This window comes from Phyllobates terribilis, unplaced genomic scaffold (assembly GCF_046119375.1).
Source record: "Phyllobates terribilis strain yellow unplaced genomic scaffold, ASM4611937v1 Scaffold_1__5_contigs__length_1240528914, whole genome shotgun sequence".
In the NCBI taxonomy this organism is placed as follows: domain Eukaryota; kingdom Metazoa; phylum Chordata; class Amphibia; order Anura; family Dendrobatidae; genus Phyllobates; species Phyllobates terribilis.
Window position 1 is genome coordinate 649,109,689 of NW_027362761.1, and position 15,033 is coordinate 649,124,721.

Sequence of the window (15,033 nt, forward strand, 5' to 3'; positions counted from 1 at the left end):
TGGAAAGAGGGTAACAGGAGGCAGGGTCCTTCAGGAAGCTGGTGGAGAAGGATCGCAGGGCCCTCCGTTCCCGCCCACAGGAACCTGGCAGCTGCAGCAGAAGGGGTGAGATGGCTGAGTCACTATGTCGGTGTCTGGCTAGGGGATGCTGAGCGGCGTGCGCGGCCATCTTCCTGAAGCTGCGATTTACAGGAAAATGGCCACCCAAGCTACCAGTCTGCGTATGCACCGGCTCAAGCGGCCATTTTCCTGTAGATCGCAGCTTCAGGAAGATGGCTGCGCTCACCGGAAAGAAGCGCATGTAGCTCTGCCACGCCGCTCACCGCCCCCCAGCATCTCACCTCTTCTGCTGCCGCCGGGTTTCTGAAGGAGGGAGGGAACAGAGGGCCCTGCGATCCTGCTCCACCACCACCGAAAATCAGGTAATCTCTACATTCAGACCATAAGACGCACCCCCCCGTTTTCCTCCCAAATTTGATAGAAAAAAAGTGCGCCTTTTGGTCCGAAAAATACGGTATATAAAATTTTACTGATATTAACCCCTTCACCCCGAAACCTGTTTTCACCTTACAATTCCATTTTCCAATTCTGACCAGTGTCACTTTATGTGGTGATAACTTTGGAATGCTTAAACACAACCAGTGACTATGAGATTGTTTTTACGTGACACTGTACTTTATGGTAGTGGTAAATTTTGGTTCATATGATTAGCGTTTTATGAAAATATCAAAAATTTGACATAAAATGTGAAAATTTTAACATTTTCAAACTTTGAATTTTTATGCCCGTACACCAGATAGTTATTCATCATAAATAGATAAATAAAATTTGTTCGATATTTTTTGCGTTTCTTTGGCCCAAAATTTGTCATTTTCACAAGGGTAACAGGAGAAAATTGACATAAAAATTAGTTGTAGAATTTCTACTGAGTACGCCGATACCCCATATGTGGTGGAAAAATACTGTGCCCCGAAGTATAGGAGCGCCATTTGACTTTTCAGGCACAAAATTGGCTGAAACAAACATGTCTAGTTTGTAGGGCCCCTGATGTTAACCAAAAAAAGTGACCCCATTTTGGAAACTACACTCCCTCAAGGAATTTATCTAAAGGCGTGGTGAGCACCTCGAGCCCACAGATGGTTCACAGAATTTGACCGTTTAGCCATAAAAAAGAAAAAATACATATTTCCCACAAAAATGTTGCTTAAGCACCAAATTTTTCATTTTCAAACGTGTAACAGAAGAAAATGGACCCCCAAATTTTCTGTGAAATATCTCCCGAGTACGCCGATACTCCATATGTGGTGGAAAACTACTATTTGGGCACACGGCAGGGCTCGGAAGGGAAGGAGCACCATTTAAATTTTGATGTGCGAAATTAACTGGGATAGATATCGGACACCTTGTCGTGTCTGCAGAGTCCCTGATGTGCATAAACAGCGGAAACACCTTACAAGTGACCCAATTTTGGAAACTACATCCCTCAAGGAATTTATCTAGAGCTGTGGTGAGCACTTTGAACCCACAAGTGCTTCACAGAATTTTGGCAGAATATATGTATACCATCCACACACGCTTCGATATTAGGATACAACAACCTTTCAGCTGCAAGTAGAAAGACATACACCTCTGTAATAGGTAACCTCAATTGGTAAACCATACACATACAGTACAGACCAAAAGTTTGGACACATCTTCTCATTTAAAGATTTTTCTGTATTTTCATGACTATGAAAATTGTACATTCACACTGAAGGCATCAAAACTATGAATTAACACATGTGGAATTATATACTTAACAACAAAAGTGTGAGACAACTGAAAATATGTCTTATATTCTAGGTTCTTCAAAGTAGCCACCTTTTACTTTGATGACTGCTTTGCACACTCTTGGCATTCTCTTGATGAGCTTCAAGAGGTAGTCACCGGAAATGGTCTTCCGACAATCTTGAAGGAGTTCCCAGAGATGCTTAGCACTGGTCGGCCATTTTGCCTTCACTCTGCAGTCTAGCTCACCTCAAATCATCTCGATTGGGTTCAGGTCTGGTGACTGTGGAGGCCAGTTCATCTGGCGTAGCACCCCATCACTCTCCTTCTTGGTCAAATAGCCCTTACACAGCCTGGAGGTGTGTTTGGGATAATTGTCCTGTTGAAAAATAAATGATGGTCCAACTAAATGCAAACCGGATGGAATAGCATGCCGCTGCAAGATGCTGTGGTAGCCATGCTGGTTCAGTATGCCTTCAATTTTGAATAAATCTCCAACAGTGTCACCAGCAAAGCACCCCCACACCATCACACCTCCTCCTCCATGCTTCACGGTGGGAACCAGGCATGTAAAGTCCTTCCGTTCACCTTTTCTGCATCGCACAAAGACACAGTGGTTGGAACCAAAGATCTCAAATATGGACTCATCAGACCAAAGCACAGATTTCTACTGGTCTAATGTCCATTCCTTGTGTTCTTTAGCCAAAACAAGTCTCTTCTGCTTGTTGCCTGTCCTTAGCAGTGGTTTCCTAGCAGCTATTTTACCATGAAGGCCTGCTGCACAAAGTCTCCTCTTAACAGTTGTTGAAGAGATGTGTCTGCTGCTAGAACTCTGTGGCATTGACCTGGTCTCTAATCTGAGCTGCTGTTAACCTGCGATTTCTGAGGCTGGTGACTTGGATAGACTTATCCTCAGAAGCAGAGGTGACTCTTGGTCTTCCTTTCCTGGGGCGGTCCTCATGTGAACCAGATCCTTAGTAGCGCTTGATGGTTTTTGCAACTGCACTTGGGAACACTTTCAAAGTTTGCCCAGTTTTTCGGACTGACTGACCTTCATTTCTTAAAGTAATGATAGCCACTCGTTTTTCTTTACTTAGCTGCTTTTTTTCTTGCCATAATACAAATTCTAACAGTCTATTCAGTAGGACTATCAGCTGTGTATCCACCAGACTTCTGCACAACACAACTGATGGTCCCAACCCCATTTATAAGGCAAGAAATCCCACTTATTAAACCAGACAGGGCACACCTGTGAAGTGAAAACCATTTCCGGTGACTACCACTTGAAGCTCATCAAGAGAATGCCAAGAGTGTGCAAAGCAGTCATCAAAGCAAAAGGTGGCTACTTTGAAGAACCTAGAATATAAGACATATTTTCAGTTGTCTCACACTTTTGTTGTTAAGTATATAATTCCACATGTGTTAATTCATAGTTTTGATGCCTTTAGTGTGAATGTACAATTTTCATAGTCATGAAAATACAGAAAAATCTTTAAATGAGAAGGTGTGTCCAAACTTTTGGTCTGTACTGTACATTAAAATCCACAGCCCTCCAAAGTTGGATATGTGGCGCCCTGCTGCGCATTGGTGCCACAGAACCCAGAAGGGTGCATGGATGGACTCCTCCATAAGAGGCCCTCACACATTCACACACCTCCACCCTACCACCTCAGAGCAGCAGAGGGAGCCCGTTAGGGATATATAAAGGGAGGGTGGAGCAAGGCAGCTGAGTGTAGTTTCAGTTTAGTGTTCAGAGAGAGAGGAACACAGCTCAGAGGTGAGCAGAGAGTGTGCTGACGCTCAGAGATCAGTGAAGAAAGCAGCAAGCTGGCTGCTGTGCTTAGGCGAGCCAAGGCCTACAGCACGTGTGGAAGCCTAGTGAGGGCCTTGAGTGGGCCGTAGGCGAGAGGAAAAGGAAGAAGTAGTGAGGGGACAGAGGAGCATACCAGGCTCACCCCAATATATTTACCGGACACCGGGTCCGCGCCTACAGGGACCCTTTACACCCAGTAGAAACCAGCGGAACCCCTGGAGAACTACAGGTCCCAGGTCCACCTAATGCTGATTGCAGTACCAGGGCTAGGAGTCACAGAGGTCCCAGCGTCCAGGGAGAGTGATCTCCAAAGAGAAGGCCCTACCACCAGGTCAGCAGGTGCAGAGAGAGACAGTAACCAAGGCAGGCCAGAAGCAGAGAGAGTAAAGCAACGGATCAGGAGGCCCTATACCCGCTCACTGGGGAGAGTCCAGAAGTACGCTCTTCACCTGGAGTACCCTGGACCGTGCCTGCAGCATCACCAGTAAAAGTACTGAAGCGTACCCCTGTGTGAGTGTCCATCCTTCCTCCGGGACCGTCCTGCCATCTCTCCCCTGCACCACCATCCAGTACATTCCCCACACTGCCCTGAGACCCGCTCCACCTGTGGGGAGCCGTCCCATCACAAGCTGCCCTAACATCTGCCTCAGAGGACTGTAGCAGCGCTGGTGATCATCACCAGGTACCACAGGTGGCATCACGAATAATTCCAAAAACCCCAAATAATAGAAGTTTCCCCATTTCACTGACCGCCCTGGGTCACGGACCGGGCCAGCCACCGTGATACCCCCTGGCAACCAGAGGCCCGGCTGCAGAGTACCCCACGGCCCTGGGGGCGCATCAGATATAGTACTCTAACTGCTCAAATGAACATTATAAAAGAGCAAGCAACTTGAAAAAGATATATGTACAGAAAAGTGATATTAACTTAAGTTGTGATTGCTCAGTCAATGAGCCATAGATAGCGTATTATAAACTTACCTCACATAGAAATCAGTCTATAAAGGACTGTCAGATGAAAGAGGAAACAGAACAGGTTGTCTCCCCGGCACCTGTGCACAAGATTAGAGATGAGCGAAAGTTTCAGTTTGTACGATTGTCATATTTGCAATATTCGTCAAATATTCCTAGAACATTACTGAATGCCATTGGTTTAAATGGGAGGCAAAAACAAAAGCATACACAACACCTTCAAACGGGCCCAAAAGCTGCCAAAACACATCAAATTAGGGGCAGACACCAGGAAAGTGCCATCAATAGACCCAGAGTACAAGTAGTATAATTATCATTTATTAAAGCTACATTTATTCCGTGGCGCTTCACATGTGAAAAGGGGTTACCAACTGGTACAAGGAGAGAGAACCCTGCCCGCGAGGGTGCACAAACAATCTACAAGGGAAGGGTGAGGATACAGTAGGTCAGGGTACAATGTTCACAAGGTAGACAGTGGTGGTTGGTCTCCTAGACAACAAGCTAATTCCTTCATGATGATAGAGGCCACCATCTCCTTAGCTTGCTGCTGGCAGTTTTCTGTGGGAATGAGCTTGTCCCCAACCAGCCTGGAATATTTCCAGTGAATTATGGCACGACGCCATGGTATTAGCAGTGCACCCAGTACCAGAAGCGAAGTCATCCACAATTTCCTTCTCAAGAATTTTATTTGGTAGACTAAGTGGCTGCCCAAACATTAGTTTCTCACAAAGGCCCTGAAGACACTTAGTGGCAGTAGGTGCAAGTTTCTCCAGCATGTTAGATATCAGAGGGAGAACAGAGAGGGCACGATGGTGGCTCAGTGGCTAGCACTGCAGTCTTGCAGCGCTGGGGTCCTGGGTTTAAACCAACACCACCAAGGACAATATCTTGTCCCGCCAAGGACAACATCTGCAAGGAGTTTTATGTTCTCCCTGTGTTTGCGTGGGTTTTCCCCCCGGGTTCTCCAGTTTCCTCATCAATAAAAAGCTGCCATACCTTGTCCAGGAACCTTCACACAGACTTTTCTTAACCAGGGCTGCTTCTCAGCAGGGTTGGAGGGGCCCATCAGAGAACCGGAGAATCCTCTGGTGGACGCTGGCTTCAGGAGAGATCATAGCGCAAACCTTGCAGCTGATATGGGTCTCTTAAGCGGGGAAGAAAGGTGGGCCCCCAGAATCAAATCCTCTGGTGAGCCCAATGTTCTTCAGTCTGACACTGCTTCTTGGTGACACTTGTATTTCACCTCAGCCATGTTCTTTAGGTCAGTGAAAGGACTGGAATAGAGGGAAACCGTATCTACTCTGGCTGTCATTTCTCCCAGGAAGTCCTCTAATGCAGCTTGTTCCATAAGCAATGGCAGCCCATCTAACATCAGCTCACACTTCCCGGTGATGATTCGACACACAAAGATCTTTACATCTTGAATTTCATGACTGCAAAGTTGGGCAATGGCCTGATATGTAATGCGTTTTGAGAAATAACGTGCATAAGCAAAGTCACAGTTTAGGCCACTGAAGGTCATCATTAAGCGAAACTCATACAGCTTTCCCACAGACTGAAAGAGGTGTATCAAGACTTCCAACACAGCCAAGACTTCCCTGTCCTCACCAAGAGGATGACTGTCCATGTTCTTCTCCTCATTAGTGACGAGCGAATATGTTCCAGATCCGATCTCCAAACTTAGGTTTTACACGAATGTGGCTCATTCGGATTTGTGATCAAAAAAACGAGCAAAATTTGTTAAATTTGGGAAAAAATATAACGTTTGGCGAATTTCTGTGGTTACATGATTGCGGGCCAACTACAGCATTTTTTATAGTTTTGATAGCATAATGCTTGTGTATGATGAGCGGGGACACATGGCAGATGAGTGGGGGGGCTGGTGATAGCTCATAACAGGTCAGATCAGCGATGCGCTTTTTTTTTTTTCCTCCTGCAGGCGATAACTAAGTCAGGAAAGCGTGGTTAGCCAATCAGAGCGCAGGAAGCATCCAGAGAGTTGCAGACACGAGGGCTTCTGCAATTGGCTGCTGAAATCACATGTCCTCTCCATATAAAAACCGGCCATGTTCCCTCAGCGCCATTTTATGGATGTCACAGAAGGAGATAGACGCTGCTGAGTGTGCTCTGTCCTGTGTATTGAGAGATATTATCTAGATAGATGGGTGCTTCGGTGGAAGTCAGATAGTGTAGATAAGTCCTGTGCAGTGTACCTGTTTAATCGACCGTTCAGCCCTTTTTTTGTTTTTTTGTGCAATTACAGAGATTTAGACAGAAAGAGCAGGGCCTATGGCATAAAACAGTGTTGTGCACTGGTTGTACTGTGTTATCCATGCAGGGGTATACCTTCAATCTATTTTTGCACTTGCTAATGTGATAAAGCAAGCAAGCAAGCCCTTGTAGGCCACTTTTTGTGGGGTTGAAATTCAGCTATCTAAAGAGCTTTTGAGTGCAGAGCACAAAAAAAAATGTTTTTTCATTTGCTAATGTGATCATGCAAGCTGTATTAGCCCAGTTTGTCATTTTTTTGGTGGGTGAAATTCAGCTGTTTTCAGAGTAAAAAAGATAGATTTTTTCTGTTGCTAGCCACAGTCCATCAAAGATTTTTTTTGTGTGACAAACGTCATACACTCTACTGTACGTCAGCTACTATGTTAGTGGTGGTGAACTTCAGCTGTTTTCAGAGTAAAAAAAAATATTTTGTCTATTGCTAGTCAGAGTCCACAAAAGATTTTTTGGTGTCACAAACATACACTTTGCAAAAAGCCACATACTATTTTAGTGGCAGTGAAATTCAGCTGTATGCAGAGCTTATGCAGAGTAAATAAATCTATTTTTTACTGTGACTAATGTGATACAGCAGGCTAGATCTGAGTTTGAAATATCTTGGAGCATATATTCTATGTTATACAGGCCTCATCCACAATAAAAAAACACTTTCTTCTGTTACTAACGTCATACAGTAGGGCACATCTCAGGGTGCCAAGGAAGGGTGGTTAACTGCAATCGAGGGGGGTTGGCGATAAAAGAAAAACTTTAGTGAAAGTGTTAGTGAAGGCGAGGAACAACTGGAAGAGGAAGAGGTGATGGGCGAGCAACAGTCAGAACATGAAAAGGATAATCATCCCTTCTCTGTGTTTGGCGAGAGGGGACGAAGGAAACAAGAATTACCCAGCCACCAACACAGCATGAGCTTGAACCTCAGGAAAGAGGCTCACATGTGAGTGCGTTCTTGCTTCACTATCTGCAATTCATCCCTGTATAGTTATGATTCAAAATAGTGCTGACGACTGGGTTGCCACTCTGTTAGATTCACATTATAAAAGTAAATTTTGACAGATGCTTCCCGTCCTGGAAAGGGACCCACGAATGATGGAGTATCGAAACACGCTTTTACACAACCTTAAGAGAGTTTTTTCCCAAGACAGAAGTGAGGCACACGCAGTAGTGTAAGTGGCAGAAGCAATTTCTGTGAGTCCTTTCACACATTTTTTAGACCAGCTCGTGCACCTGCACAACAGAGTACAAGTCTGACACGTGGTGAACGACTGGAGAGGATGGTGCACTCCTGATTGAGTCTCCATCTGGTGTGTTGGCTGTAGTGGAAGAGGTTTTGGTTCCTAATTCTTCAATTTCTACTGTAGTAAAATTAATGCCACTTTGCTAGTGTCTGCCAATAATTTTTGGAAATGTGGAGAATCCTGATTGGGTCTCCATCTATTGGGTTTGGCTGTAGTGGAAGAGGTTTCTGTCTCCATTAAACTACTTCTACTCTGGTTAAATTGATGCCACTTTGTTGGTGTTAGGCCCCAATTTAGGGAAATGTGAACACTTCTGGTTAGGTCTCCATCTCCTGGGTTGGTCGGAGTGGAAGAGATTTTGGTCTCCATCTATTTGTATAGCTATACTGTAGTGAGATTAATTATTTGGTGCAGATATTGTTCTCCACAAAGGGGTACACAAACATGATCAACTCAAAATTGGTTTGCAATAAACAACCATCAAACCATCAGCCCCCCCATAGAACGCATCTGCTGCTTCTTCCTCCTCCTCTGTTAACGTGTCAAGTACTGTCACGCAAGTCTCTGACTGCAGAACCTACGGTTGTATACTCGCTCCAGTCAGGCTGAGTGAGAGCCCGTCAGCTCTAACAGAAGCTGACATGCCTGCTGTGTTTGTTTCCCTGAGCACACCACATGTTTCTCAATCCACCGTAACATCTGCACCTCAATCACGGTCTAGCAGTTTGTCCATTTCACCTTACTCCACCCTTTCTCAGCACTGCAGCCAGCCCTCGGTCCTGCAGTTGTGGTCACGTAAAAGATTGTTTACTCCTACACATGACAAAGCTAGGAGGTTGAACTCTACCATCTCCAATTTGTATGCTACGGAAGTGGTGGTCTTAGGTCCTAATTTTTTTTTTAATGTGAGCAGTTCTGATTGTGTCTCTATCTACTGAAACTGCTCTTACTAAAGTCACCAATGACCGACTAACTGCCTAATCCAAGCCAGACTACTCTGTCTTCCTCCTCCTAGACCTGTCATCTGCCTTCAACACAGTAGACCATATCCTTTTACTTCAGAATCCTCTCTCGGCATCACAGACTTGGCCCTGTCTTGGATCTTTTCATACCTAACTGACAGGACAATCAGTGTCTCCCACTCACACACCATCTCCTCATCTCACCCCCTATGTGTTGGTGTCCCCTAAGGTTCAGTTGTAGGACCCAGGCTCTTCTCCATCTACACATTCGGTTTATGACAGCTCATGGTCTCACGGCTTTCAGTATCACCTCTATTCTGACGACACATAGATCTACCTCTCTGGACCTGATATCAACTCCTTACTAGCCAGAATCCCACAATGTGTGTCCTGTGTTTCATCTTTCATCTCTGCTAGATTTGTAAAAATTAACATGGATAAAACAGAATGCAGCATCTTTCCACCATCTCATTCACCTCTCCCCCACAACTGACCTATCTATCAAAGTGAATGGCTGTCCACTCTCCCCAGTCCCGCAAGCTTGACTCTGATCTGTTCTTCAAACATCAGATCTAAGCCCTTTCCACTTGCTGTTGACTCCAACTCCAAAGTATCTCTGGGATCCGCACATTCCTCAACCATGAATGTAGAAAAACACCTGAGCAGGCCCTCATCATCTCCCACCTCGACTACTACAAGCTCCTGCTCTGTGGCCTCCTTCCTACCATTGTCGCACCCCTCCAATCTATACTAAACTGTGTAGGCAGATTAATCCACCTGTCATCCTGCTATTCCCAGGCTTCTCCCCTCTGTCTATCCCTGCGCTGGCTCCCTGTTGCCCAGACACTCCAGTTGAAAAGCCTAACTCTGGCATACCAAGCCATTGAAAACCTGTCTTCTCCATACATGTGTGACCGAGTCTCCTTGTACTAGTTACCTGCACGCAACTTCCCATCCTTCCAAGATCTTCTTCTCTACGCCTACAAAATTTGTCCCATGCATCTCGGCTACTGCGTATTACTGTACCCCAACACAGACTCTAACCTACGAAGCAAACGTTGAAAAGGAAGCTGAAGACCCACTTCTTGTGACAAGCGTACAATCTGTGGTATGCCTCGCTCTAGCATACCGCTACACGACTAGCAGTACCCTGACCTACAGTATCCTCACCCATCCCTTGTAGATTGTTTGTGTGCTTGGGCAGTGTCCTCTCTCCTCTTGTACCAGTCGATGAGTCACCGACGGTGACTCCTTTTCACATGTAAAGCGCCACGAAACAAATGTGGCTGTAATAGTAATAATAAATATAGTACTTGTACTCTGGGTCAATTGGCATTTTCCAGGTGTCTACCACTAAATTGATGTGTTTTGGCAACTTTGGGGCTTTTAAGGTGTTACGTATGCGTTTTTTTGTCCCCCCATCGAATCCTATGGCATTCGGTAACGTTCGACGATCATTCCACGAATAAACAGGCGAATATTGCAAATTTGGCATTCGTAATCCAAATCGAATATTGAAACATTCGCTCATCTCTACTCCTCATTATCACTCAATCCGCGTTGAGATGAGATGAGAATGGTCTGTGTAGATTCACCCTGTATAGTTCCTTGCTCCGCCTGCAATGCCTCCTCTTTAATTGTGAGCAGCGAGCATTTCAGTAGACAGAGAAGCAGGATGGTGATACTAATTATGGCATCACCGCCACTCACCATCTTGGTGTAGTCCTGAAAGTTTTGGAGGACGGCACAGATGTCAGGCATCCATGCCCACTCATCAGCTTTTATGTGCAGAGGCTGACCTAAATTCCAACGGGCGTGTTGAAGCTGGTACTCAACAACTGCCCTCTGCTGCTCACAAATCCTTCCCAACATCTGTAACGTTGATTTCCAATGTGTGGTCACATCGCACACCAGTCAGTGAAGCACTGCCAGGGTGGCGGAAGCTGTAGCTGACATTCTGGAATGGGCACACACGCAGTATACTTTCACAAGCAGATCTGGCAGATCTGGGTAGGTTTTGAGAAACTGCTGAACTACTAAGTCGAGCACATTTAGTGCTCACTCATCACTAATGTGTACCCCTTTATGGAAAACAATATAAGCACCAAAGAATTAAAGGATGAAATGTAGAAAACCAATTTCGATTACATCATGTGTACCTGTGTGACAATATCTGCACCAAAGAATTAATTTCACTAGATTAGAACTAGTATAATGGGGACCGACAACTCTTCCACCACAGCCAACCCAGCAGATGGAGACCCAACCATGAGTGTTCACGTTTCAAAAAATTCGGGCCTGACACCACCATTTCCGTGGCCAACAGATTGGAGATGGTGGAGTTCAATCTCTTAGCTTTGTCATGTGTAGGAGGAAACAATCTTTTATGTGACCACAACTATGGGACTGAGGGCTGGCTGCTGTGCTGAGAGAGGGCAGAGTATGGTGAACCGGACAAACTGCTGGATCGGGAGTGAGATGCAGGCGGAGATTGATAAAGTTGTGGTATGCTCATTTTCTGAGATTGGTCAAAAACAGCAGGCATGTCCGCTTCCATTACAGCTGACGGGCTTTCACTCAGCCTGACTGGAGCTGTTAAAGAACCAGAGGTTCTGCTGTGGGAGACCTGAGTGACAATACTTGGCACGGTAACAGAGGAGGAGGAAGAAGCAGCAGATGCGGTTGATGGGGTGGGTGAAGCTTGTTGAGGTCCGCATTTTATCGCAGTGAAATTGCGCATGTAAAGGTTCATGTATGTAGTAGTAAAACTATTGCGCTTAATTTCTCTACGGAGTTTTTTCTTGCAAAGCTGTCACATAGCATGATTTGGCTCATCCTTTGCGGTGTCAAAAAAAGGCCCAGGCTAGGCAACCTTTGCTGCCCTTGCGAGCTGAAGACCCGTGACCCATGCTGGTCACAGCCACAGTTGTGGCTAAGGATGCAGTGTTCATCGCGGTTTCATCACTCAGTGTCTGCACCATCTTCCTCCACCTCCTCAGATGAGCTACTCCCATTCCTCGCCCTGAGAGTCACCCTCTTCCTCCTCTTGCCCTGATGGCACAGTACAGTCCACGTGACCCTCAGGTATCTGAGTCTCATCAGGATCACCTCCCCCCCTGGGAGGTGACGAGGGTCAGGAAGCTGTTCGGACCCAGCTTCTCTTTTTTTTCTTCCTGCATATAGAGAACAATATTTGCCCCAAAGAATTTTAAGCTGAGATGTAGTCTGCTTTATATACCACGGTATTAAGCAAATCAATTTTGATTTTATCATGTCTGTGTACCCCTGTGTTTAGAACAATATCTGCCTTAAAAAAATTTAAGCTGAGGTGTAGCCTGCAATATCAATATCAATTTTGAGTTTATAATGTCTGTGTACCCCTGTGTGGAGAACAATATCTGCCCCAAAGAACTTTAAGCTGAGATGTAGCCTGCTTTATATACCATGGTAGTAAGAAAACCAATTTTGAGTTTATAACGTCTGTGTACCCCTGTGTGGAGAACAGGATCTGCGGCAAAAAATTAATTTCACTAGAGTATAACTATTGTAATGGAGACCAAAACCTCTTACACTACAGCCAACCCAGCAGATGGAGACCCAATCAGGACTGTTCACATATAAAAAAATTAGGGCCTAACACCACCAAAGTGGCATCAATTTCACCAGAGTAGAATTAGTATAATGGAGACCAAAACATCTTCCACTACAGCCAACCCAGCAGATAGAGACCCAACCAGGAGTGTTCACATTTCCAAAAATTTGTGTCAACACCTGCAGCAGTAGCAAGAGCAGGCACAGAAGCCATATCACAGACTGTAATTACACGAGATGAATGCAGCACACTAAAAACTACAAAATTGCCTAGTCTGTACAGTCTGCGATTGGGGAGAAAAAGTTCTTGGAGATCCATGACTTGTTCATCGTGATGAAAGTTAAGTGGGCTACACTTTAAGGGGACATCCAGCTACACTGATCTGTCAGGACACCACCAGCAGCACTGAAGACACGTTCTGAGAGAATGCTGGCTCCAGGGCATGATAAAACCTCCAAGACGTGACAGGCGAGCTCAGGCCATTCATCCATTTTAGAAGACCAAAATGTTAAAGGGTCCAAACCGTCCCTCATGATACTGATAGAGCTCTACAGTAGATACTCCTGCACCATCCTCTCCAGTTGTTCACCACGTGTCAGACTTGTACTTTGTTGTGCTGGTGCATGAGCTGGTGTAAAAAATGTGTGAAAGGACTCTCAGAAATTGCTTCTGCCACTTACGCTGCTGCTGCTGTTTTGGCGTAGATGAATTGACGTGCCGGAGGTTGAAAGTTGACAGCTGCGATGCACACTCTGTCTCAGTGCTACAAGTGCTTCTCACAAAATTAGAATATTATCAAAAAGTTAATTTAATTTCTTCAATTCAAAAAGTGAAACTCATATTATATAGAGTCATTACAGAGTGATCTATTTCAAATGTTTATTTCTGTTAATGCTGATGATTATGGCTTACAGCTAATGAAAACAGAAAAGTCATTATCTCAGTAAATTAGAATAATTAACAAAAAACATCTTAAAAGGCTTCCAAAGCGTTTAAAAAGGTCCCTTAGTCTGTTTCAGTAGGCTCCACAATCAAGGGGAAGATTGCTGACTTGACAGATGCCCAGAAGGCAGTCATTGACACACTCCACAAGGAGGTTAAGCCACAAAAGGTCATTGCTAAAGAAACTGGCTGTTCACAGGATATGAGGCTATAAGTGTTGCATTCTTTGTGTCAAGCCACTTACGACAAATAGAGAACTCCAGAAGCGTCTTACCTGGGCCAAGGAGAAAAAGAACTGGACTGTTTCTCAGTGGTCCAAGGTGTTGTTTTAAGATAAAAGTAAATTTTGTATTTCATTTGGAAATCAAGGTCCCAGATTCTGGACAAAGAGTGGAGAGCTACATGAGGTCTAGTGTGAAGTTTCTACAATCGGTGATGGTTGGGGAGCCATGTCATCTGCTTGTGTAGGAGCACTGTGTTTTATTAATACCAAAGTCAGCGCAGCAGTCTACCAGTAAATTTTAGAGCACTTCATTCTTCCCTCTGCCGACAAGCTTTTTGGAGATGGAAATTTCATTCTCCAGCAGGACTTGGCACCTCTCCACACTGTCAAAAGTACCAATACCTGGTTTAAAAACAACATTATCAATGTGCTTGGTTGGCCAGCAAATTCGCCTGACCTTAACCCCATAGAGAATCTATGGGGTATTGTCAAGAGGAAGATGAGAGACACCAGACCCAACAATGCAGACGAGCTGAAGGCTGCTATCAAAGCAACCTGGGCTTCCATAACACCTCAGCAGTGCCACAGGCTGATCGTCTCCATGCCACGCTGCATTGATGCAGTAAGTGATGCAAAAGGAACCCCGACCAAGTATCGAGTGCTGTTGTTCTAATTTACTGAGATAATGACTTTTGTGTTTTCATTGGCTGTAAGCCATAATCATCAACATTAACAGAAATAAACACTTGAAATAGATCACTGCTTGTAATGACTATGATATGAGTTTCACTTTTTGAATTGAAGAACTGAAATAAATGAACTTTTTGATGATATTCTAATTTTGTGAGAAGCACCTGTATCTTGGGGAAAACCTATCTTAAGGTGGTTTAAAAGCTTGTTTCGATACTCCAGCATTTGCGGGTCCTTTTACAGGGTGGAAAGCATTTGGAAAAATTAACTCTTACTAACAGAGTGGCAACCCAGTAGTCAGCACTATATTGAATTGTGGCGCCCCTGAGGGTTCGGCCGCCACAGGAATGCTGCACTTCTTTATTGGAGTGTGGTGTTCCTCCTCTGAGGTAAGTCCGGTGCAATGACAGTGACCTAAAATTTTGCATCCAACACCACATTTCCACCAGAGGGAGCTAGTATGCACTAGTGCTGCTCCCCTGGTTACAGGGAGACTGGGGAACACAAAGTGGTAGGAACCAGTTAGTGGGTGTGGGTGGAGGAACAGTTAA

At 44.9% G+C, this 15,033-nt stretch overlaps 1 protein-coding gene across 1 annotated transcript in view; it reads right to left on the minus strand.

Moving 5' to 3' along the window:
- LOC141273221 (glutamate receptor ionotropic, NMDA 3B-like) overlaps nucleotides 1–15,033 on the minus strand; it is a 473,854-nt gene that overhangs the window by 44,921 nt on the left and 413,900 nt on the right. The window lies entirely within an intron of this gene.